The sequence below is a fragment of the Balaenoptera acutorostrata genome, chromosome 13 (genome assembly GCF_949987535.1).
Source record: "Balaenoptera acutorostrata chromosome 13, mBalAcu1.1, whole genome shotgun sequence".
Taxonomy (NCBI): domain Eukaryota; kingdom Metazoa; phylum Chordata; class Mammalia; order Artiodactyla; family Balaenopteridae; genus Balaenoptera; species Balaenoptera acutorostrata.
In genome coordinates this window covers 79,902,830-79,928,685 of record NC_080076.1, presented here as the reverse complement: position 1 = coordinate 79,928,685, position 25,856 = coordinate 79,902,830, and the positions used below count along the sequence as shown (strand labels likewise).

General features: G+C 41.6%; 1 long non-coding RNA gene across 1 annotated transcript in view; it reads right to left on the bottom strand.

Annotated features, from left to right (window-relative positions):
- Positions 1 to 6,718: 6,718 nt before the first annotated feature.
- The window catches only part of LOC103012402 (uncharacterized), a 234,960-nt gene continuing 215,822 nt past the window's right edge, over positions 6,719 to 25,856 (bottom strand). Inside the window, exon 5 of the long non-coding RNA XR_450824.2 lies at positions 6,719 to 7,100. This is a non-coding gene — a long non-coding RNA (uncharacterized LOC103012402). The remainder of the gene's footprint in view (positions 7,101 to 25,856) is intronic.

The window sequence follows — 25,856 nt, the reverse complement described above, 5'->3', positions numbered from 1 at the left end:
GCCTGGAATATTCTCAATTATTTTCTTCCCATTTCAAGCTATATTCATCTTTAAGGTCCAAATTAAGTCCCGTCTCTTTGGTGAAGCCTTCCTATATTATTCATCCTTCAAGAGACACACAGTATTCATTCACTCACTTACCCTCATTCATTCATTCACTCATTTACTTAATATGCTTTATGAGTACTTTCATGAGTCTCAGGAAGTATGTTAAGTATTCAGAAGAGGACAAATTCTAGGCCATGTTACCTTAAAGTGTAGTGAGGAAAATAGATGAAACAAAAACTAGACATCACAACCATTGTAATAAGTAAGGCGATTTACTGAGGGGTGTGGGAACACAGAGAAAGAATGCCTAACCCAGTTTTGGAAGGACAGTGTTCAATAAATACTCAATGAATATTCAATAAAATATGCATAGATATTATTACTTTGCCAGGTCCTGGGTTTATTCTGATAAAATTAGCAAAGGTGACAGGGCAACTGATGGGCCCTTGGGTGGCCCTTCTTTCTACTGAGTCTTTCTTTTTCACCTCATTTTCCAACGCATGGTACTCGATAATGTCAATGGGTCATAATCATGTCATTCACTGAAAAGAGAACTTGTTCAGAGAAGAAAATCCTTACGATTAATGGACACCAGGCCTAATGAGAAGTTGGTATTGGGTATGGGAGTCAATGGAAGACAACGGATCTTCATTGGGTGATTACTATGTGCCACACAGACTATCACATTCTAAGTGGACTTAACCATCCTAATGACCCTATGAGCTGGGTGTTATTTGTGTGCTTATAGATGAGATGATTCAGTTTCAAGGACATGAAATCACGTGCTAAGTTCCTGTACCAAGGGAGGGATGGAGCCTCTGAGTTTGGAGGTTTTCTGATTCCAGAAATCCAGCTGTCAAGCATGATGGTGGGATTGGTCAGGGTCCCTACAGGAGAGAAGGCTCACTCAACAGGAGAAATGTAAGTAAATGTAATTAAGGGACCATTGGCAAAAGTGTGGGCAGGGTTTTAGGAGACTGCTAAGGCTAGTGAAATACCCTGGGGTTGGCAAGAGCCTGAACTATTACCTAATCTAGGCCCAAAGAGGTAAGCATGGAGGGGGGAGAAATTGCCAGAACATGGAGAGAGCTATAGCTGCAGAAAAGGACCTCCAGGCCGGAGATGTGGCTTTGGTAGAAGAACTCAGTTATCCAAGCCCGAACCCAGCAAGAGAGAACCGAGGGGATAAATACTCTGGCCCCTCTCTTTTCCCTCTTTCACATCTCTTGTGAATTTATTGGTCAAACTGAACTGGGATCCTCAAGGCCAAGGGGCCTGTTGACGCTAATGTACAGGTCACCCTTCCAGGGAAGAAGTCAGGGTGGAGAGGTGGGCTGGAAGGGGAAACCAGGACAGCCATCATAATGATCTATTGCCTCTCGCATGCACCTCATTTAAATGACAGTGGATTAAACTTGCACTTTCCAATAACCTTTGCTGTTGTTCTTTTGTACTGCATCCTGTACACTGCAACTGTATTTTAGTGGAAATAAAAGGATGAGTAAAGTTAACAACATTGCAACCTTAAATCATAAATTCTTGCAGTTGAAGGATTCTGGGAGCAGATATCTCTGGAAAATATGACCTGGGGCCAATGTGGTTATGGTGGACCGAACAAACTTCCTAGGCAGGAGGAGTTTCATTACAATCTTTGTAAATCGAAGCTCTATCACTTCTTGGATGGATTTAAAAATCTACATGCATCATTGCTGGGACTGATGGTACCAAGCACAAGTAAAACTGATTAGACAGAAGCAAACCTTCTCGGATTAAATGAGAACGAGAAGGCATCCCAAAGATGGCTTCTCCAGGGAGCAGAGAGGAATGAAACAGGCAGCCTGCTGGGATCTGAAGACAAGAGCCTCAGAGAGAGCCTAGAGCCTTCAGCAGAAAAGGGAAACAGGAAACAAAATCAGAAAAAAACAACACAAAACAAAACCACCCATTTCTGATTTCCTGAGCTTTCAATATGGGGATCATTAACAGGAGCATTCTGGCTAATCTTAATTGCTAGGGCTGAGGAAGGGAATTGCCAGGGTAATCAGATCCCAAAGCATACAGGGCTTTATAGATTAAAGCAAAGTTATCTCCTAATCCCATCAAAACGTCATAATCTTGTGTCACAGCAGCATCTAAACACAGCTGATTGAGATGCCACGAGTGCTGAATCTGGGATCCATCACAGCCCTGCCATCCGGAAAGCAAATAACCCCAAATAAGAAGATTGGATTTAGTGTGGTCTGGAGATATTTACTACAAAGGCCTAAGCACTGGCTCCATCCCTCCCTTGGGCTTCGCATGGGGGAAAACTCTGGTGTCCCCAGACGCATTCCTTTTAAAGAAAATTTTCCCCAAATGGAAATAGATTCATCATTTTTTTGCTGATTGTAAAATTAATATGTGCCGGCTGTAAAAAGGCAGGCGATACAGAGAAATCTGAAGACTAGAAAGCACGCACTTTCCCCAGCCAGAGCAATTTTTGTTATTTTGGTGTGTTATCTTTCCAGACATTTCTTCTAGGCACGCACACGCATATATACACATTCTCTTTCTCTGCCTCCCTCCCCCGCCCCACAGGCTCTCTCTGATCATCTCCTCACATCTTCTTTATTCCTCCTTTCGACTCCTAAGAGTCCACGCCTTTGCGTCTGTGGTCCTGTGGCTAACATGGTGAACCCCTAGCTCTCGGGTCTCCATCTGCTTGGTTTAACCAACCAGCAGAGACTGACCAGCATCTCTGTGTTCCATTCCAAGTCCCAAAGAGAGAGCATCTGAAGTGGCTTACTCCAGTCAGTCACAGCGTGGCTATGGGGTTTCATACACAGTGACAGCACATACGCTGTAAAGTTACCTTACTGGAGGTGGGCAGCAGATGGTGGAGGACAGGTGGCCGTTCTCAGGGCCTTCCCTGGCTCTCCAAACAGAATCGAATACATTTTAACTGCTTCTAGCTCCCGTCCTGCTCCCACACAGAGGAAGTGGCTTACAAAGGTCCTTCAGCTAGTGAGTGATCGAAATCTGAGATCAAGGGCTCTTCTTCCAGACTCTGGGGTTGCTTTGTTCTATCAGCCGTACCTCCATCATGACAGTGTTCGAAAGTCCTATTACAAGTAAAAGGTGGAAATATGAAAAAAAAAGATAATTGAACATTCACGCAATATTTTACATTTGATTTCAAGATGTTCAAAGACCCGTTTAACCTTGAAGTTCAGTGCAGGCATCCAATATTAAGAGCCCCTATTCTAGAGGAAAATAATACCCAGGTAACTTAAAATATTCATCAGTTTCAAATTTAAGTACCTTCTACTTGCCTTCAGCAGACGATTCTAAATCTACTTGTAAATGGATGCTGTTCAGGGATCACAAGCTGAAAGCATTATATCTTCTGTTGGTCATGATGCAGAAGCACCACTTCCTGCATCCTCCAGATATCTGCCATGGGTATCTCCAGAAGTCAATGGCCTGCCCATGACTCAACAGGCAGGCTTCCAACAGCATCAGAGTTGGTAGCTGTCTTTGGATCATTGGTATCATATCCAACCATAACCTTCTCTTCCCCCTCTCCCTTCTTCTCTTCTCTTCCTCCTCATTATCTACCCCCTAGAGTTTGTCTCTTTCTCTGCCCCTCTCCTTTCTTTTTCCTTCCTTTGGTTTTCTTTTATTTCTTTTCTCATTGGAACACTCCTCATATACATCTAGCATCCCTTAATGATTGTTGTTTCTGACATTGGAAAAAGTGAATAAAGTAGACAAAGCTCAATTACAATAATGGATGGAGAATCCACTGAACCTGCCTTTTGCTGTGAGACCCCGAGTTCAATATCCTGGGTTCAAGCCCAGCCTCTGACACTCACTAGCTCTATACCTTCACTCACGTTCTTCACCTTAGTCAGACTATTTCCCCATCTATAAAATGGGGGTGAAAAATACCTCTACCTCACATGGATGTCAAGAAGTTTCTGAATGAGATAATGCATGACTTAGCTGCCACCAAATATTAGGAAGACGTAATGCCAAAGAGGTATCTGACTTATTTCAGATAGATCCAGAAGGAAGAATTAGCAACTGTGAGTGAAAGTTACAGGAAGGTGAGGTCTGGCTCAAAGTAAAGGAAAAAAAAATTCCCAGAGCAGGCCAACAATGGGCTGGGTTGTCTCAGAAGACACTAAGCTCTCCCTCACTGAAAGTATCCGAGGCAGGGCACAAAAACCAATGTTCTTGGATATTATAAGGGAATTCTAGACGGTGTGCAAGTGTTGACTTCTGACTCCCCTTTTCCATCTTGTGTTCTTGATGAATCAGTGTTCTTGGATCTTCATATCACAACCTTTATTTTCTGGGATCATAACTGATGCTTAACTTCACATGACTACAGGGGGAGGAAGGCTGATCTGGAGGTTAAAGAAAAAGAACCTAGGAATCCCATGGATGATGAAAATGAAGAGGACCTTCCATGGATGGTAGGGCAGGGAGGAGCCAACGTCAGAGAGAGGACTTGGCTGATGGGAAGTTTTAGGTAGTTTTTCATGCGTGCATGATGTAAACACCCTCCTGTTGGCCTGCAGAATCTTCAGTAAAACCTATGCAGCTCACTAATGCTTCTGTTGTGAGTGGCTATGTTCTGACGCTCTATTGGCATCAGTTAAAACAGAGAAACCATATGGGGCAATCTGACTTCTGGGTTGCATCTGTCAAATGAGGAAAATAGATGGTGCCTCCCTGGGTGATTGTGAAGAGTCAAGACAGACAACATCTAACACATAACAGGCGCTCAGTAAATGATCCTTGAATGTGTAAGTTCCCCCTGGAATATGACTGCTATCTTTTCCCAGATCAGTTGCATTTTTCTCTCTGAGAAATGACCAGGCATTTAGGTTTTTCTGAGCATTGGGTTTCACGTTTCCTTTGGCCTGGACCATGAGTCAGAAATGGCCTCTGCATCCTGGAGAGCTCTTTGTTATTTCACTTGATCTATTTTTTCCCACCCCTCCGCGCTAAGACCTCAAGCTAATTTTGGGAACTTGGGTTTTTCGCTGCCTGAAATCCAATCCTCTAGAGCATTTCTTAAAGGAGAGAAGCACTAATAAAGCTATTGAATGGAAATGTCCAGCTCGGAGAGGCATTTTTTTGGAAGGCAAGAAAACCATGAAATCCTTCACTGGAGTGGTATTTCCTTTCTTCTTTCCAGAAATTCTGTGGTATCCCTGGATGGGTCTCTCACTCTCTTTCTCTCTGTTTTTCTGAGGCCAAAAAAAAAAAAAAAAAAAAAAAGTATATAGACTAATTGGTGGCCAAAACATTGTTCCCTGTTCTAAGGTATTCTGCTCTGTGAATGGCTTTAGCAGACCATATGGAAGCTCCCTTCATAGTATTAGGGACACAAAGTTTTCCTTCTAAAGGATTTTTTTGGGAGAGCCCCTTGCATAAAGCAATGCCGCAAGTTCAGCTAGGCTATCTTTTATTTCCTCCATTCATGACTAAAAGATATTGACTCCTTGGGTCAGGAGAAAATACAAGTAACCAAGAGCTACGGTAAGGAGACATCACCTTCTTTCTTCTCCCAGTGCTAGTGGTGTGGAAATCACCGGCGTCAAATTAATTTGAAAAGCAGCTCTCCGGCATCTTGAATAAAAATAGAGCTACCATATGATCCAGCAATCCCACTCAAGGGCATATACCTGGAGAAAACCATAATTTGAAAAGATACATGTATCCCAATGTTCATTGCAGCACTGTTTACAATAGCCAGGACATGGAAGCAACCTAGATATCCATCGACAGAGGAATGGATAAAGAAGATGTGGTACATATATACAATAGACTATTACTCAGCCATAAGAAAGAATGCCATCTGCAACAACATGGACGGACCTCAAGATTGTCATACTGAGTGAAGTAAGTCAAACAGAGAAGGGCAATTATCATATGGTAGCGCTTATATGTGGAATCTAAAAAAATGGTACAAATGAACTTATTTACAAAACAGAAATAAAATTACAGATGTAGAAAACAATCTTATGGTTACCAGGGGGGAAAAGGGGGGAGGGATAAATTGGGAGATTGGGATTCACATTTACACGCTACTACATATAAAATAGACCACTAATAAGGACCTACTGTCTAGCACAGGGAACTCTACTCAATACTCTGTAATAACCTATATGGGAAAAGAATCTCAAAAAGAGTGGATGTATGTATATGTATAACAGATTCACTTTGCTGTACAGCAGAAAGTAACACAACATTGTAAATCAACTATACTCCAATAAAAATTTTAAAAAAGAAAAAGAAAAAGAAAAGCAGCTCATGGCTTGAGCTGGGATGAGGGTAGGGGAGGATGGAGGGGAAGAGTGATGGCTGACTCCCCGTGAATTATCATTGTCTCACTCCTTATTTCCAAATGGAACACAACTCATCAAAGGGGGTCTCCAGTCTCAAATGCTGTCATGTCATCGATGGGTGTCTTTGCCCCAGTATATGGGCTCATTCTTTTTTTTTTAGTACATTTGTAAATTTAGTGCCTTTATATACCTTAATATAATGTTTAAATTCTCAGTTTAACATATTCATGATTATTGAAGGTATATTCGTTCATAACCATATTTTTTCAATATTTATTTTTGTTTATATACTTATTTATTTTGGCTGTGCTGGGTCTTAGTTGCAGCACACTGGATCTTTGTGGCGGCATGCGGGATCTTTAGTAGCAGCACGCAGACTTCTTAGTTGTGGCATGCAGACTTCTCGTAGTTGCGGCACGCAGGCTTCTTAGTTGCAGCATGCATGCGGGATCTAGTTCCCCGACCAGGGATCAAGCCCGGGCCCCCTGCATTGGGAGTGCCGAGTCTTACCCACTGGACCACCAGGGAAGTTCCCTGGGCTCATTCTTGACTGAACAATCTGGAAGATCCACGCTGATAAGTACTTGAAAACTTCTTTACATGGCATTTGGGAATCTAGTTTTATGGAACTAGGAAGACAACTGGAGAGAGAGAGGCAACTCCATGAAGCTTTTGTCTGTACTGGCTGCTACCAGGCATCTGAAGTGTTGTCTACAAGACAACAGAGAAATCAGCTCAGCAAGAAAATGTTTGTTAGGTGCAAAAAAAAAAAAAAAAAAAATCAGGTAGAAATAATAAATATTAAAATATTAAATGAAAATATAATAAAAGTATATCACTAATGGTAATAACAATATTAATAATAATGATAACCACTATCAATAGAATACTTAACACATATCTGGATTTGACCATAATACAATAATTGATAGCATACAATGAGTACTCAAAAAGGAGAAATATGGCATTTGCAGATGATATAGTATTCTACATTGAAAACACAAAGGAAACCATTGAAAAATGTCAAAACCCAATAAAGAGTTCAGTTATGTTGCAAGATACCAGCTAAAACATTCACAAATCAATAGCTTCTTAAACAGCAACAAATAGTGGTTAGAAAAATAAAACTCTTCTAAGACTTTCACGTGCATTAAGTCAGTTAACTCTCACAGCAATCCCATGAGCCAGGTACAAGTAATGTCTCCATTTTATAGATGGGGAAACTGAGGCACAAAGAGGCTAAAAAGGAGATATGGTCCATATCTCATTCAATCATGATTATGATCCCTTGTGAGACAGGAAGCAGAACTCCTGTTTTACACATAGGGAAATGGAGGCTGGGTCATTTGCTCAAAATCACACAGCTGTAAAGTGACAGGTGGGGTTTGAATTCAGGACCCTCTTAACACGGAACCATCTTGCCTCCTAGGCTAGCCTGGCATCTGCAGATACGCAGTGGGCTGGCCAGACATGTTATTCGTGCTTTATGTTTCTTCCCATGAAAGCAGGCTGATCCCGAGAAAACATTTATGGTGTGGTTGGAAGGATTTTTAGCACCCTGGGCATCTGCTGTCTCAAGTGACCTGGAATTGGGCCTGGCAAAGAAAATGCAGTCCGGTTTCACCCTCATAGGATTCCCCTCTCCCTCCTCCTTCCTCTCTTTCTCATCTTCCTTCCGGTACCTCTGAAAAACCTAGAAGAAGGCAGTTTGGAGAGATTTTGGAAAAGATAGGGCAGGGGTCCACGGGGATATAATTAAGCTCTAATGTGGTCTTTAGTGCTGATGAGGATACACAAGATATCCCATTGTCCCAGCCCCTGTTTTTGAACAAACCTTCTTTCCCCTGATCTGTGCTCCCACCTTTATCATAAGATGAATCATTGAATAAAGTCTATTTTTGTGCTTAACTCCCCTATCCCTTCAAGCACATTCTGTTGACTCTTTCCGCCAATGCACACAATCAGATTATTGTAGCTACCTGACATTATTATCTGGTAAAGCAAATACGTTCACCTTTGCAAAGAAATTACTGGCAAATGCCGTGCATTTAGTCATCCAAATGAACTTGGAAATAAACTACTTTGGCACACTCCCTTCCCTAACTTGCACCTCACAAAAATAATCACTGGTATTTTGTTTTAGAATTGCATTGCAGCTTAAACAATTGGGAGGAAATGACATCTTTACAGTGCTGAATCGCTTCATTTAATCAGATCGTTTTAAATGCCCTTTAGGAATGTTTAGTAGTTTTCTGCATGTGGGTATTATACATTTTATATAAGTTTTTTTTCATAGGCATTTTACGAAAATTGTTGCTATTTGGGCTGAACCCTTTTTATTTTTCTAACCACTATTTGTTGCTGTTTAAGAAGCTATTGATTTGTGAATGTTTTAGCTGGTATCTTGCAACATAACTGAACTCTTTATTGGGTTTTGACGTTTTTCAATGGTTTCCTTTGTGTTTTCAATGTAGAATACTATATCATCTGCAAATGCCATATTTCTCCTTTTTGAGTCTATTTATCTACTTATTTATTTCTGTTTTATGAGTTCTTAACATTGCCTAGACCTTTCAGGAAAAATGTTAAATGTTAATGGTGTTAGTGAACATCATTGTCTTATTTTGATTCCAACAAAAATACTTGTAGTAAGTCACTATTAAACTTCACTCTGGATGTGGTGTTGAGATAGGTAATCATTAGAATGTTTAAAAAAAAAAAAAACCCAGCTATCCTTCTGTTTCAAGTTTTCTGAAAGATTTTTTGGTGAATGAATGCTAATTATTTTTTCAAATGCCTTTTATGACTCTATTGAGATTATTATATATTATTATATACATACCTTGACTGTTAGATAATCTATTTTATATTTATTCCTAGCATAAGCCCTCCTTGGACATGGCAGTTGATTCTTTTATTATACTATTTAAATTAGTTAGTGAGGATTTTGGCATTAATGATTCTAGATGAGATTAGTCTGTAGCTTTGTTTTTTGTGCCACTTTTGTCATGCACTGCTGTTACCAGGGTTATGATGGCTTCAAAGAATGAAGTAAGAAGTGATTCACTTTTGCCTATGTTCAGGAACAAATTACATGGCATGGGAATGATCATTTTCTTCCTTGTTAAAAGTTGATTATTAAAATTGGCTCCTGAATCTTTCAACATCAATATTCAACATTTTTGAAAATTGTTCTCCATGTCCTTTGTTTTATTCTAGTCTTCAGTTAATTCAGTCAGTATTATACTCCCCAGAATATTAATCATTTTGTTGAGATACAAATTATATATACATTACATATAGTATATCTTTATATGTATATGTGTGTATGTTTATCTAGTATAGTCTTTAGTTTTAAAATAGTCCTCATGTGAACCATATATCTGATAGAATGAATGTCCAGAATATATAAGCAACTCTTACAACTCAATAGCAAAAACACAACCAGATTTTAAAATGGGCAGAGGGACTGAATAGACATTTCTCCAAAACAAAACATATAAATGGCCAATAGGTACAGGAAATGGTATTCAACATCACTAATCATCAGAGAAATGCAAATCAAAAACTCAATATCATCTCACACCTGTTAAGATGGCCATTATTTTTTTAAAAAGATAACAATTGCGGGTAAGGATGTGGAGAAAAGGAAACCCTTGTACACTGTTGGTGGGAATGTAAATTGACACAGCCATTACGGAAAACAGTATGGAGGTTCCTCAAAAAATTAGAAGTAGAACTACCATAGAATCCAGCAATCTCACTTCTGGGTGTATAACCAAAGAAATTGAAATCAGGATCTTGAAGACATATCTGCATAGCCATGCTTAGTGTAGCATTATTCACAATAGCTGAGACGTGGAAGCAGCACAAATGTCCATTGGTGGAAGAATGGATGAAGAATAGGTGGTATTTACAAACCGAATATGCAGTATTTACAAATATTATAAATATTATTCTGCCTTAAAAAAGAAGGAAATACTGCCATTTGGACAACATGGATGAATCTCAAGGGCATTAAGCTAAGTGAACTAAGTCAGACACAGACGGAAAAAATACTACATGGTACCACTTACATCAGGAATCTAAAATAGTCAAACTCATAGAAGCAGAAAGAGTGGAATGGTGGTTGCTAGGGGCTGGGGGGAGGGGATAAAGGGGAGATGTTGGTCACAGGATACAAAGTTTCAGTTTTGCAAGTTGAATAAATTCTATACATCACAGTGCCTACACTTAAAAATACTGTATTGTAGGCTTAAAAATTTGCTAAGAGGGTAGATCTTATGTGTGTTCTTATCACACACACACAAAATAATAAATAGAGAGGAAGGAAAGTTTGGAGATGAGGGATATGTTTATGGCATAGACTGTTGTGATGGTTTCATGGGTATATAGTTATCTCCAAAGCCATTAAGTTGTACACAATAGTATTTACAGCTTTTTGAATATTAATCATACCTCAATAAAGTGATTTTAATTTAATTTAATTAATTATTTTTGTTTTGGCCATGCCAGGCAGCGAGGAGGATCCTAGTTCCCCAACCAGGTATCGAACCCGCACCCCCTGCAGTGGAAGTGTGGAGTCCTAACCACTGGACCGCCAGGGAAGTCCCATCAATAAAGTGATTTTTTTTTTAAGCCCTCATTTCTCTATTTCTCCCTTTCTCTTTTCTAATATTATTATTGTTTCTCTATTCTCTCAACTAGATTTTTAAAATATCAACATTATTCAATACTCATGAATAATGAGCTACGATTTTGCCAGGTAACTACTTTCAGCTCTTGATGTATATGAATTCATTTGAACCTCATAATAACCTTATTAGTTAGGTGCTGTTATTTTCTCCATTTTACAAATGAGCAAATGGAGACCCCAAGAAATTAAACGTCCTGCCCAAGGTTACTGAACCAGCAACTGATGGAGCTGGAATCCAAGCTCAGATTCCCTGTCTACAGAGCCTGAGTACATAATACTTGATGTGCAATGGATCAATGAATATTTTAAAAGTAGTAGAATTTGATCTTATTGAAAAGGAGAGGGGAAAATGAAATGATAAGCAGAACTATTAAATAGTTCAATGGTCTGCCTTCCACATTTTTCAGGAAGGTTGATCCACAGGACATTCACATTTATTCATTCACTCATTCATTCAATTCAGTATTTGATAAAAATTTATCAAATCTTTATTATGCTCCTAACATTGATCCAGGCACTATTCCAGGTGTTTGAGCTTTATCAGGTGAACAAAGGCAACAGTCCCTGCCCTCGTGAATCTTACATTTAAGCTAGTGGGATGGGAACAAGGGGAGAGCAGGGATTGTAAAACTTTTTGCCACAAAATATAGAGTATAGCATGGCATTTGGATAAATGGCTCGTTTCATGCAATTCTACTGTGTGTATGTCTAGTTAGCAATCTTTATTCTACAGATGCTCTCATTCTATAAATGGTTGTTAAATAACTATTATGTGCTGGGCCCTGGAGTAAGGGACCAGACAAGCACCAGATGAGGGAACTGAGGCTCGGGAAGTTTTAAAGTTTTCTTTTAAATTAATTAATTAATATATTTATTTTTGGCTGTGTTGGGTCTTCGTTTCTGTGTAAGGGCTTTCTCTAGTTGCGGCAAGCGGGGGCCACTCTTCATCGCGGTGCGCAGGCCTCTCACTATCGCGGCCTCTCTTGTTGCGGAGCAGAGGCTCCAGACGCGCAGGCTCAGTAGTTGTGGCTCACGGGCCCAGTTGCTCCGTGGCATGTGGGATCTTCCCAGACCAGGGCTCGAACCCGTGTCCCCTGCATTAACAGGCAGATTCTCAACCACTGTGCCACCAGGGAAGCCCTACTCAGGGAGTTTTGATCTGTCCAGTGAGAAGGTGGTAGAACTGGATGTACATCCTTATCTATGTGATCATCACGGAGAATTAAAAATTGGGTCCTGATGCATTCATGCAAGGGTCCTGCACGGAGACAGAATCCAACCAGGTTTGTTGAATGAATGCATGATAGCATTCTCACACTTCCAGCGAGGAGAACATGAAAACATTTGAGAGAAATGCAATCCTCCAAAGCTTGCTCTGAGAAGATGAAATCGACCTCATGGCCCACAGGAAGCAGGGACATTTAGCTGGTACCAGGAGACCTTTAAATAATGACGTGCACACTCCCGGCACTAGACGATTGAAAGAGACAGCCATCCCAGTGGCTTTCCCTGGGCCTCACCTCCCCCTTCGGTCATCAAGGCAAAGTCGGGCTGCAGACGGGACCCGCTGCCTTCAACATGGGCCTCACATTAGATGCGTGTCAACAGAGATTAGCTCAGCCCCACATGCCGCCATTTGCCATTTATTAGGCCACCTTCACCAACCTCGTAATCTAATCTCGGCTGGAGCAGTGCCTCTTCCAGGTTAAATGTATTAAACGAGGGGGGGCGGTGGGCTGCTCAAGGCGGGATGGCCTCTTCCCTTCTGACAAGCCTGACCCCAGCTTCAAGCCCCTCTCCCCCTAGAGACGCCAGGGTCAGAGCCTCCTTGGTGTAGAAGCCAGCACAAGGCACGCAGAGAGAGGATATTGGAAACATACTCTCCGGGCCTCCGTGCTTTAGAAATCCGAGAAGAACACGAAGCGACAAGTTAAAGCTTTCACTGCTGGAAATATTTTTCCCTTTCCAGGTTTCAACAAGAATTTGATAAAGATATCGGCGGGGTTGGAAGGGAGAGGAGGAAGCAGGGAGCATTTCAAAGCAGATGGTACCCAGAGGAGGGGAGGGATGCATTAGAACCCTTTCGAGGAAATTTATGGGGGACGACTTTCCATGGCCCAGATGCATTCCTATTACACATGTCTTTTAATTATGGGTTACTTTTTTAGGTGAATAAATGTTTCATCAGCAAATCTCGCCTTCCCTTGTTCTTTGCGTTCCTTTGAAACCCTAACTCCGTGTGGGGTTTGCTGCCATTTCCACTCCGCTCCAACAGGGTTGAGATGAAAGATTCTCCTTTTTCCTCTGAACGGTGCCTGGAACCTGCCTCCTCTTGGGTTTGGTCTTGCGATGTTTCTCCTGCTCTCAAAGCTTTCCCTCTTTTGCCTCTGAAGATCCAAGCCTTATAGGTTTTATCTCTTACTGAGCATCTCCTAACTCCATTCATTTTAAGATTGATAACATTTGCCCCAGGCCAGCCACCGTCATCTCTAATATGGTGCTGAACGTGGAGGATTTTATTAGTGTCGTATACAAGCAGAATAGGACACAGGTTCTAAATGTTCAGCTGGATGAATTGTCACAAACTGGACACATCACGTAACCCAGCGCCAATGAGAAATAACAGAAATCATGTCATCAACCCTTTGGGCCCCGCTCTCTTCCAGGGCAACTGGTATCTGGACTTCAAGACCATAAATTTGTTTTGGTTATTTCTATTCTTTATCTGAAAGGAATTTTTTTTTCTTTTAAAATTGTATTATCCACAAAGCATTTTTAGTTTGAGTGAAGTTTACAATGACAGAGAACAGGGATAATTTTCTTTCTCTCTCTCTTTCTTTCCCGCCCTCCCTCCCTTCCTTCCTTGTAAGAGGAAAGGACAACACCATTCTTCCAATCTGCTGCTTTAGATACTGGGCCCAGATTGCTTTTCTTTTTTTTTTTTTTTTTAACATCTTTATTAGAGTGTAATTGCTTTACAATGGTGTGTCAGTTTCTGCTTTATAACAAAGTGAATCAGTTATACATATACATATGTCCCCATATCTCTTCCCTCTTGCATCTCCCTCCCTCCCCCACTCCCTATCCCACCCCTCTAGGTGATCACAAAGCACCGAGCTGATCTCCCTGCGCTCTGCGGCTGCTTCCCACTAGCTATTTTACGTGAAAGGAATTTTAAGGTATGCGTGCTTCTGTGTCTGCGTCTTGCATTCAGTATTATTTTTGTGAGCATCTTCATGTTATTATGGGTACTTGTACATCAGTAGATCATTCTTTTTAAATGCTGCATGGGATTCATTGTATGAATATGCCACAAATATTTCTCTGTTCTACTGCTAATGGCATTTGGGTAGTTTTCAGTTTGGAGCTCTTATAAATATCACTGCTCTGAACAGTTCATGTCATTATCTTTTGATGAACGTATATGTGCACTAGAGAGTTCTTTTTCAAATCGGAAAAAATCCAATGTTTTCTTCTTTCAAATGCTTCAACAGATTCTCATGGCCTTTAAGATAAAGGCCAGACTCCTTACTGCGGCCTTCAAGGCCTGAGCTTTGTATTCCTATTTCTTCTGCCTGGAACCTTTTACCCCTGATAGATTGTTTAGCTCTTACTCAGTCACCACCTTCCGTCAGGAAGCCCATCTGAATCCTCAGAGTGAGTAAAGGGAGGCTCTGGTACCTTCCCAGGGCAAACTGCCTCACCCTCATCAGAGGGCCCAGAACAGCGCCCCTTCAGGCACATCCAAGATGCTCACCTAATAGTTCGCAAGTGGAGAAATACCTCTTATGTAACTCCACTGGGATTGCATGGATAGATCTGTCTCCCCCATAAATAACAAGACGGATTCTGCCACTCTGCAGCTTCAAACCTACTCCAAACTCCTTAACAATTTCAACAAGAGAGATTAGAATCTCAAATGCTCACAGGGATCATGGGAGTAAGAAATGAGTGAGGCAAGCTAAGGGTAACACTAGGGAGCGGTGGGGACTGCGGTGACCTGGAGCTGGAGGGATCCTTGACCAGAGGGAGAGGGTCCCAACCTTCATGCCCATCTCAATACCTGGAACATGTTAGGTCCTCATTAAATTTATGCTACTATCTTTTTTTTTTCTTTAAGTAAAGTGTACCTTTATTTAAGGTTTAACACCTACTTTCTATTTTTTTTGAGATATAATTGACATATAACATTCTATTAGTTTCAGGTGTACAGCCTAATGATTCAATATACAATATTCATGTATATTGTGAAACGATCACCAGAGTAAGTGTAGTCAACATCTATCACATATGCTGCCTTCTTGTTATGGCAAGGAACAAAAGCTCTCTCTGGGTTTTCAACGCGCCAGGGTAACAATTCGTGTGTAGGGCCAGTATGTTCCCTGTCATATACTAGGGTTGGGGGACTAGAAGGGACATTTGCTAGCACAGCTCAAGGCAGAGTGAGACGTCACCTTCCGGCATCATGACACATAGGAGACAGGTTAAGAGGAACGGGAAACCATGCTCGGAAGGTGATGTCGCCACCTCCATGGTCCCATTCCGAGATGAGCTAGAAGGACCTGAATTACTGACAACCCACAGCAGGGGTGAGGAGGTGAGGGGGCACCCTGGTGAGGTGAGGAAAAGGATGGAGAAGACTGAGCCATGGGGGAAAGATGGAGGAGAGAACCCAAAGTTACGGCCATCTGGTTATAGGAGAGCTCTCAGCCATGCTCCAGGGCAGCGTGGGGAAAGAGCCCGGGGCCAGGCTGAGGAGTGCGGGCTCTATTCTACGTTAGGTGGGAACTTGCTCATTTACTCTTTAGCTTTCCACCTGGTGGGGACTCAGCTGCCCCTTGTTCGTTCTCTCTGATTCTCGGCTTCTGTTCCCAAGAGCACTGCTCATGTTCTTTCCTCCACTGCGGGGGCCCACCCAGCTCAACTGAATCATTCCCTCTAGGGGAGGAGCCCAGATGTGATTAAGTGACTAGAGCTTTCTGTGCGATGCTGATGTGCATTTAATGTGGAGAACTGGTTGGTCAAAGAGGCGGATCTATTCTATATCTATCTGCCTATCTGTCTGTCTATCTATTATCTATCTATCTATCCTCTACCTATTTGTCTATCATCTATCTATCTATCTATCTATCTATCTATCTATCATCTATCATCTATCTATCATCTGTCTATCCATAATCAATCTATCATCTATTTATCTATTATCTATCTATAATCTACCCATCATCTATCATCACCATCTACTACCTATTACCTATCACCTATCTATTGTCTTTCCATCCATATCCATCTATCTACCCATCATCTATTATCATCATCATCTGTCTGTCTTTCTGTCCATCCTCTATTATCTATCTGTTCACCTGCCTGTCTATCTATTTACTCAACCACCCATACACAATTTTTAGCTAGGGGAAAAAAAACCCCTCGAAGAATATTAAAATGACATCTTTGTCTCTCTTAGTGCAGCAGCTGAGACTTAATATTTACCAACACAATAAAAAAGAAACATAGAGGAAGACAGATTGGGTAAGTCTCATTAAATAAAATAAAGACCTCTTTTTGCTATCATTTGCAACACTGCAAGGAATAACCTAATACCTAAGTATTTTTCCACATTCCTGTGGATTTCCTTAAGAAAAATTCCTAGAAGTGGAATTGTTTCATGAAGGAGTATTAAATTTTCAAATTGTTGGCTACATTTTGTCAAATTGCTCCCGTAAAGTTCCCACCAATTCAGATCTCCCACAATCCCACAATGTCTTTTTAAAATGACAACTACAAGACAAGAGACACATTGAAAGGAACTCTAGCTACATACATGTTAAACAAAGGATTAAGTGCTCTTTTACATAAAGTCATCATAGAATAAGCACAGCCCTAAAGCTCAAAAGGAAAATAAAATGGAACAGGGACATGGACTAATAAATGATAGGGAAGGAAACATTCACTAATGAATATTTTTAAAAAATTCCCACATACTAGTTACCAAAGAAACGCAAGCTATGATTGCAATCCTGTATTTTACTCTCAAATTTACAATTAAAACCTATTTCCCATTCTTGTGAAGCTCTGATGAAATGAACATTCAAATAAAGCTGATGGGGATTCTGAACTGGCATAGCTTTATGATAGTATTTTGACACTGTACGTCAAAACCCTTAACAGTACTGATATTCTGTGGCTGAGTAATTCCACTTTTAGGCATTTGTTACAAAGAAATAAATAGGAATGTGCAGAAATATTCCCTACCTGCTTAGTCACTGTACTGTTGAAAATAATAGCAAAAACTAAAAGTTGAAACCAAACTAAATATTCAACAGAAATGATTGGTTAAATACATGGTATCAATAGAATATTATAGCCTGAGAAAATGATATAGTCTGTAAAATCCAAGATACAGACAGCTGTGAGCACAAAATGATAAGAAAAGAAGAGCAGTATGCAAAACTCTGCATACAGAATGATCTCCATTTATAACACAAGGACACTCCCAGCTTATGCAATGTTTTATTTTGGAAAGTCTTGTGCAATTCAAATTTTGCATAAGTCCAAAAGCTCGTTTGTAATTACTGCATATTTTAAGGTTGCAAAACTTTTGATGTGCTTTTTGTGTGTGTGCGTGCATGAGCTGTTGTTTGCATATTTTCCTTTTTTATTGTTGAAGTAACCAGAGTTCACGTGAGAGGGAGCAAAGAATTGTTAAATACCACCCATAGTACCTCACTTGGTGTTAGTTGCTTAAGAAGTGCTGGTTAAGCCCTTGATGGATGGTTTTGTAGGCAGGTCGTGATAGTTTTACTGACACTTACCAAACATTCCTGCCTCCCATCTTTCCTAAATTTGTAGGCAATCCGTGTCCTCCTTGTGATTAGGTGGGATGGTGTGACTAAATTTAGCCAATGAACTTCGAACAGAAGTGACATGCATCACTTCCTCACTGGAGCGTTTAATTGCTGGTGTGAGACCTCCCCAGAGATCTTTTTCTCCTGCTGTTGTGAGTGTCACTATTCCAAATGATAGCTCTTCCATTATCCTTGTTCTTAAAGTGAGGATGACATGGGATGGAGCCCTTCACTCAACTTGTGATGAACAAGAAAGGAGTCCTTGTTACTTTCACCCGCTGGGATGTGGGGGATGTTTGTTACTGCAGCATAACCTGGTCCCTTCTTACTCAAAGGGCGACCTGCAGATCACCTGCATAGGCCTCACCTGGGAGCTTGTTAGAGATGCAGATTTTTGGGTCTACTAAACCAGAATCTGCATTTTTTGGGCTATTCTAATCAATGTTTCTTTCATTTTTTTCTTTGAGTATAGCTGATTTACGATGTGTGTTAGTTTCTGCTGTACAGCAAAGTGAATCAGTTATACATATACATATATCCACTCTTTTTTAGATTCTTTTCCCATATAAGCCATGACAGAGTATTGAGTAGAGTTCCCTGTGCTAGACAGTAGGTCCTTATTATTTATCTATTTTATATATAGTAGTGTGTATATGTCCATCCCAATCTGCCAATTTATCCCTCTCCCACCCTTTACCCCCTGGTAACCATAAGTTTATTTTCATACTGAGTGAAGTAAGTCAGACAAAGACAAATATCATATGATATCGCTCATATGTGGACTCTAAAAAGAAGGGTACAAATGAACTTATCTATAAAACAGAAATAGAGCTACAGATGCAGAACTGCATTTTGACAAGATACCTCAGGGGATCTGTGTGCACATTCGAGATCGCAGTGTGCTGATACTGAGTATCAGCCCATCCTGACTGATACTCAGGTGAAGAAAGGCACAGAAAGCTGAGTTCCAGCCGGTAAGTCACTTAGCCTCTCTGAGTCTCAGTTTCCTTGTGGACACCAACATGGGAATTCAATGAAGTAATGCACATGGCATGCCTGGCACCCATTGAATGCTCAATCAATAGTAACTGGCATTATCGTTTCAGAAAAGGAATAAACTGCCACATGTCTGGACAGGAGGCTTGGCTTTCTAAAGACCTTTTCCATTATCTCTGCAGCAAGAACGACATCTTCTAAAGACTCAGGATGGCATCTAATACAAGAATTCAGCAAATATTGATCAATTAACCCACCCACAGCGAGGTTCCTGTCAACCACTTCATCATCTTCAAATGGTGTGTTTATTTACTTACTTAGTCTCTGCAGCTTCATGCCCTGATTCCCTGAGCCTCCAACCTGACAGAAGTGTTTGCAAAGGTAAGAACAGTGATTAGCTTTGAATTCTTTTTTTTGTAGGATGAATGTTCCCTCTTCCACTATCCCTCTTATGCTTCCATAGGACCACTGCCTCTGGGAAGTATGGGGAGATGGTTCAGCAGAAGGAAACACACACACACACACACACTTTCCATTTCTATCCAAGGCAGAGGAAAGGAAATACCTGAGGGTAAGCACAGTGATGACCAGACTCTTCACCATGTTCTTTGCCTCTAGAGAATGCTCCCCAGTAGGTTTGTTCATTCCATCCCAAATCCTCCCATTAGGAAGAAAACACAGGGATTATCCATCTTTTTGTAATAAGGAAAAACTGAAGTTCAGGAGTTCCCCTCAAGCCATCTAGGCTAGGGCCTAAGAAGGAAGCGTTTGGTGCCAGGCAGGCCTGGGAATGAGGCCAGGGACCACCGAGGACGACCCCCGGGGCATCCTGAACGTGACGTTCAAGCTCCCTACGCCTCCCTGTCTGTATCTGAACAAGGGCACGTCAGCACCTTCCAGCTGGGAACCCATCCTTCCTTCCACCCATGCACTCAGGAAAGGCAGTTTGAATCTTTTTAAAATCAGGGTGTTGTATGCAACCGGGTTTATGGAATTTACCAGGCATGGTAACAAACATAACAAAACATTTGATTGAATATTATCAGAAGCCAGGCGTTGTACACTCGCTCATTTAATCCTCTTGATGAGAGAAACAGACACAGAGAGAAGCAGAGAGAGGAAGACAGGGCGAGGGAGGAGATGAGAGAGAGAGAGAAGACGAAAAGAGAAGAATAGAACAAAAGTGAGAAGGAGAGAGAAAGAAAAGAGAGGAGAGAGAAGCAAAGAAGGAAAGACAGAAGATGGGGAGGCTGAGATTCTGTTCCTGACTGTGTTTTCTTTCACCCCCATCCTTACTTCAGGATGTCCCAGAGCCACGGTTCTTAACCTTTCTGGGTTACAAACCCCTTTGAGAACCTGATGAATGTTTGAACCTCTTCTTAGAAAAAAAATATGCAATATCTTTCCCTTTCCCTTCCCCCCATCCCTCTCTCTCTCTCTCTCTCTCTCTCTCTCTCTCTCACACACACACACATACACGCATCTCACGCAAACTTTCAGAGGATTCAAAACTGAATAAATTTTTTTCTTTCGATTTATTGAAGTATAGTTGATTCACAATGTTGTGTTAGTTTCAGGTGTACAACACAGTGATTCAGTTATACGTATATGTATATATAGCTATTCTTTTTCTGATTCTTTTTTTTCACTTTGTCCTTTTGTAAATTTTTATTTTATATTGAAGTATAGTTGATTCACAATGTTGTGTTAGTTTCAGGTGTACACACAGTGATTCAGTTATATGTATATGTATATATAGCTATTCGTTTCCAGATTCTTCTCCCTTATAGGTTATTACAAAATATTGAGTATAGTTCCCAGTGCTGTACAGTAGGCCCTTGTTGGTTATCTACTTTATATAGAGTAGTGTGTATACGTTAATCCCAACCTTCTAATTTATCCCTACCCCTCCTTTCCCCTTTGGTAACCATAAGTTTGCAAAACTGAATAAATCTTGATCTCACTTATATGTGGAATCTAAAAAATAATACAAAAAAATCTATATACAAAACAGAAATAGACTCACAGACATAGAAAACAAACTCATGGTTACCAAAGGGGAAGCAGAGGGAGGGATAAGTTAGGTATGGGCTTCACAGATACACAGCACTATATATAAAATAGATAAACAACAAGGATTTACTGTATAGCACAGGGAACTATATTCAGTACCTTGTGATAACCTATAATGGAAAATAATCTTTAGAAATATGTATATAACTGAATCATTTTGTTGTACACCTGAAACTAACACCATATTGTAAATCAACTATACTTCAGTTAAAAAACTGAATAAATCTAACCATAATCTCTAGCCAAAGTCCACCTACTTTAACATACAGTGGGTTAGAGGCTAGTGTGTGTGTGGGAGAGAGAGAGATAGAGATAGAGACAGAGACAGAGAAAGAGAGAGAGAGAGACACACACACAGAGATTGAGAGAAGGAGAGAGACAGAGAGAGTGGGAGGGGGAGAGGGAGAGGAAGAGCCAGAGAGAGAGAGAAAGAGACTTATTAGGAACTGTTAACATTTCATCCTTTATCAATAATAAAAATTATACATGAAGCCAAATTACACCCGGGAAGCACAAGCCCAATATGAGACAGAAATGGTGGTGACTCTCTGACATGATGACCAACTGTCCAAGTTTGCCAGGGACTAAGGGCTTTCCCTGGATGTGGGACTTCCTTTGCTCAAACTAGGAAAGTCCCAGGAAATCCTGGACAAGTTGGTCACCCTAATCTAATTAGATCACAGATAATGATGCGAACTGGTCAGCAAGGGTGGCATTTCGGGGGACGAGGGGACAGGTGACGAAGAGGAATTTGGCTGGACATTTCAAGAGAGGAATCAGGACCCTCTTGGGACCCCACCATCCTCCCTACTCATGCTGGGAATTGCCTGACCTGAGGTTTTCAAGGACTGAGTTACTGAGAAAAGGCAGGGGAGGCTGGAGGCGGGAATCAAGTTTGGGGAGAAGAGAGAGGTGGGGAGAAAATGGGAGGAACCAAAGCAAAGACACTCCTTTAGAAGATGGGGGTCAAATAACAAAACTTAAGAAGTAAACTCAAAACAGTAAATAATGAATGCACCACAAGGTATTTGTGAAAAGAAGGGCATCGTGTAATTAGAGAGGAAAAGAAGGCTTGGCCTTCCCAGGCATTCCCTTCTGGCAGGGAAAAAACCAACAGAGCAACTTCATGACACCGACTCCTTCACGCTCTGGCAGGCAAGTGATAAAATCATCAGATGAAGGTCCCCGATCATGTCTCCCACAGTCACTTCCGCCAAGTGTGCCGTGTCTAAAATAATGAAGGCGGCTTGATTAAATGTTCGCTGGCTGCAGCCGCTGTGCTAATTTGCAGATGGGTTTATTAGTTTAATGACTGCTCCAAATCATCAGAATTCATTAGTATTAGTGCTGCGGCTTCCCCCGACATCAGCCCAAGGCTCCAGGCTGCTACCATCGCCACTTCTCTATTTATATCACTCTTGTTTCTAGGAGAGTATGGTGTGTGTGTGTGTGTGTGTGTGTGTGTGTGCGTGCGTGCACGCACGCACGCTCACATGTGTGCATTCGTACATGGACCAGCTGAGACTTCCTATTTGCTTTATCTGCATAATGATCTCAGCTCTTCTCCCCAAAGTGGAAAGATGCTTTAGCCCCTTTCTGTGTTCAGCACTTCCATAAATGTACAGAGAGTGTTTCTGGAAGTGTTTCACTGAATCTTCTTTTTCATTAGACTAAATAGTATAAAAATCCATTTTTTTACTATGACCGAAAGGCTCCATCATTCCTCACCCTCCACCTGTTGTTCTCTGATTTCATCTCCTACACCTCTCCTTCCCTCCCTCCCTTCCCTCCCCTCCAGACACACAGTCCTCTTTGCTGTTCCTCTAACCTATGGTTGCCACCTCAGGGCCTTTGCACAAGCTGTCCTTCTGCCTGGATCACTCTTCCCCAGGATAGCAGGCTGGGACGTCCCCTCACTCCCAACTGATTGCTCAAATGTCACCTCACGGAAGCCTATTCTGACCATCCCGTTTAAAATCCCAACCTCATCCATACCTCCCACTCCATTCCACCCTGCTTTATTCATCCCTTTCAAACATGCTACATAAGTTACTTATACTTAGTGTCACTATAATGTCCATTTTGTCTACTGTTATTTCTCCAGTGCTTAGAACCACCAGAGTCCATAAGTAGTTGTTGAATACACACATAAATGAACAAACACATAAATGAGTGGAGTCACTCAGCAAGGAAATAGGGATCCTAAGAATCGGTCAGGACTCGGGAAGTCAGTTATCTGTAAGAATGCAGGGTGTTCTGGACATGGCAGTCGCGAAGGCAGTCACAGAATCAGGGACAAGCCAGCCCTCAGCCCCCATCCTGGGCCAACCAGATTGTATACCAGGGACCCATCAGGAGTGGGAACCATCCTATAGGGGTCTTCAGCTGTGATGTTTCTTGGTGCAGATGGAGGTGGGCTCCAGAGCGAGGATTCATCAAAGTGGGGAAAAGAAGTTTTAAAATCTGGATTTATTTAACTATCCTTCCCCAGAAAGAAAAACCAATAAAGATTCTTATTTTAAAAAGTATAATAAAGAGGATGCCATACACAGCGTTCTATGACCCAGAGAGCAAACTGTGATCAATTTTGGTAGGATTGGTAGCATTTTGGGGGTGAGGAAGAACTGCCTCAGGCTCCTCAAATCTCAGTGCCTTAAGTAATCATCTGCTGGGAATCCTTTGAAAGCCCACACGCATGCATTCTACATTAAACGTCCATAAAATTCTTGATGACACTAGCGGAGTGATGCAGTTGTCATGGTCACGGCCATCTAAATCCAACGTATTTATACTCCCTAATATGGCTCAAGGATTCTCAAGTCCTGTGTCTCCTAAAATAAGCCCTATGCCCTTCTCTACAATGGGACATAGTTAAAGGATTGTCTCGAAATGTGAGGAAATAAAGGTGTGGAAGTCAGAGGCCATTTCATTCTCTATGAGCCTGGTTCCCCGCAGAAAAAAGAATTCCATTCAGATGGTTACACTCAGAGACATTTCTAAAGGGGTTATTTACAGAGGTGTGAGCCTGATAAAAAGAACCAGAAGGGGATGGTAAAGGACTCAGGGATTTCCAACAGCAGGAAGTTGTTAACAACCCTGGAACCGAAGGGGCAGTGGAGGAAAATGAAGGTCTCAGGGTCCAGTGAGAGTTGGAGCCGGGTGGGGGGGGAGGCTGCCCAATAAGAGGTGTAGACATGGAGGGCCACAACCATTCTCAGAATGATGATGCAGAAGCAGAGAGGGGATAGAGGCATTGTCACCGCAACCCTTCTCTCTCTCTCCATCCTCCAATCTCCTGCTGGTGCTTCCTGTTGGGCAAACTCAATTGAAATCCAGTGTCAAGGGAATGCAGGTCTTACAGTCTACATGGTTCAGCCTCTGAGACAGAGAGGTCAAGCTGGGTGGAGAGCTGGTTTTGAGATGGGGGGCAGAGTGATGGAGGCAGAGTTGGAATAACCAGCATCCTGGATTCAAGAGGGTGAGGGAAAGGATAATGTAAACTGCTCATTTGCTGAGCAGACTGAGTTGACAGGAAGGAAGTCTGTTGGGTGATGTTCTTGTGAAGAATCAAGATTGAATCTCCCCACACTTCGGTGAGAAGCGTCCCTTTCTTTTTTTTTTTTTTTTTTAATACATCTGAATTTCGTCCAAGTGGTGGATGGAGAGGAAAAAGAAGCAAAGGATACTGAGCCCTCAGATGTGTTGTATTGCATGAAGACCTCGAAGATTTTCTAGTAATGAGATGCACCCTTATGGTCCCCTCACACATTGTACCAGGGTGGATCTGTGTGACCAGTGGCATACAGCAAGACTGATGGTGCATCACTTCTGAGATGAGGTAAGAAAAGAGATTGCAGTTCCTCTCTCCCTGTTTCTTTCTCTCTCTCTCTCATGACTTGCTCTGGGAGAAGCCATTTTGGGGGCAGCCCTATAGAGGGACCCACTTGATGAGGGCTAAGCCTCCTGCCAACAGCCACATGAGTGATCTTGGAAATGGATTTTCCCCAAGACAAGCTTTCAGATGAGACTGCAGCCCAGCTGGCAACTTGACCGCAACTTCACTGGAGACCCTGAGCCAGAACTGCCCAGCTCAGCTGCTCCCAGATGGTTGACCTACAGAAACTGTGGGATAATAGATGTCTGTAGTTTTCAGCCACTGATATTTGGGGTCATTTGTCACACAGCAGTAGTTAACTAATACAAGCTTTGGGGCCAGAAGCATTTGTCCCTTTTTAGTAATGATTGTTCATGTGCATTGGGACTATTAATTCTGTGCTTACCACAATCATTCACCAGCCCTGGGGGCCATATTCTCTTGACTGTGTAACAAAGTGCTTATTAACCTTTCTGAGCCTCAGTTTCCTTAATTTACAATAAAGATCACAACAATGCCCATCAAAAGTGTTGTCCTAAGGATTGGAGGGAATAAAGCATTCTAAGTGCCCCAAACAGAGTAGCTGTTTTTACAACAACAATAACAACAAAATTAGCTATTATTATTGATAAAGAAGAGAAATGGGTTTTTAACATATGGATAATTAAGAGGATGACCCCAATGGGACGTGAGGTCATAGCTCACCACTGTTGCATTGTCTATTTCAGCTGTTATTTCTCTTGCCTTGAAGACAGTTCTGTTCTCTCACAAGTGTTACAATGCACAGTTTCTCAAAACAACAGGCTCTCCTGCCAAACCCAGCGGCCTGGAGCTTTGAAACATCTCCCTCCTGACCATGGAGAATCGGCTGTCTCCACTCACGCCTCCCTGGCAGAATGGGGAATCCCTGATTTTCTGGACGTGCTCTGTCACCACCTGGGTGAAAGCCAGGTTTTACTCATGATTTCCATTCTCGAATGACT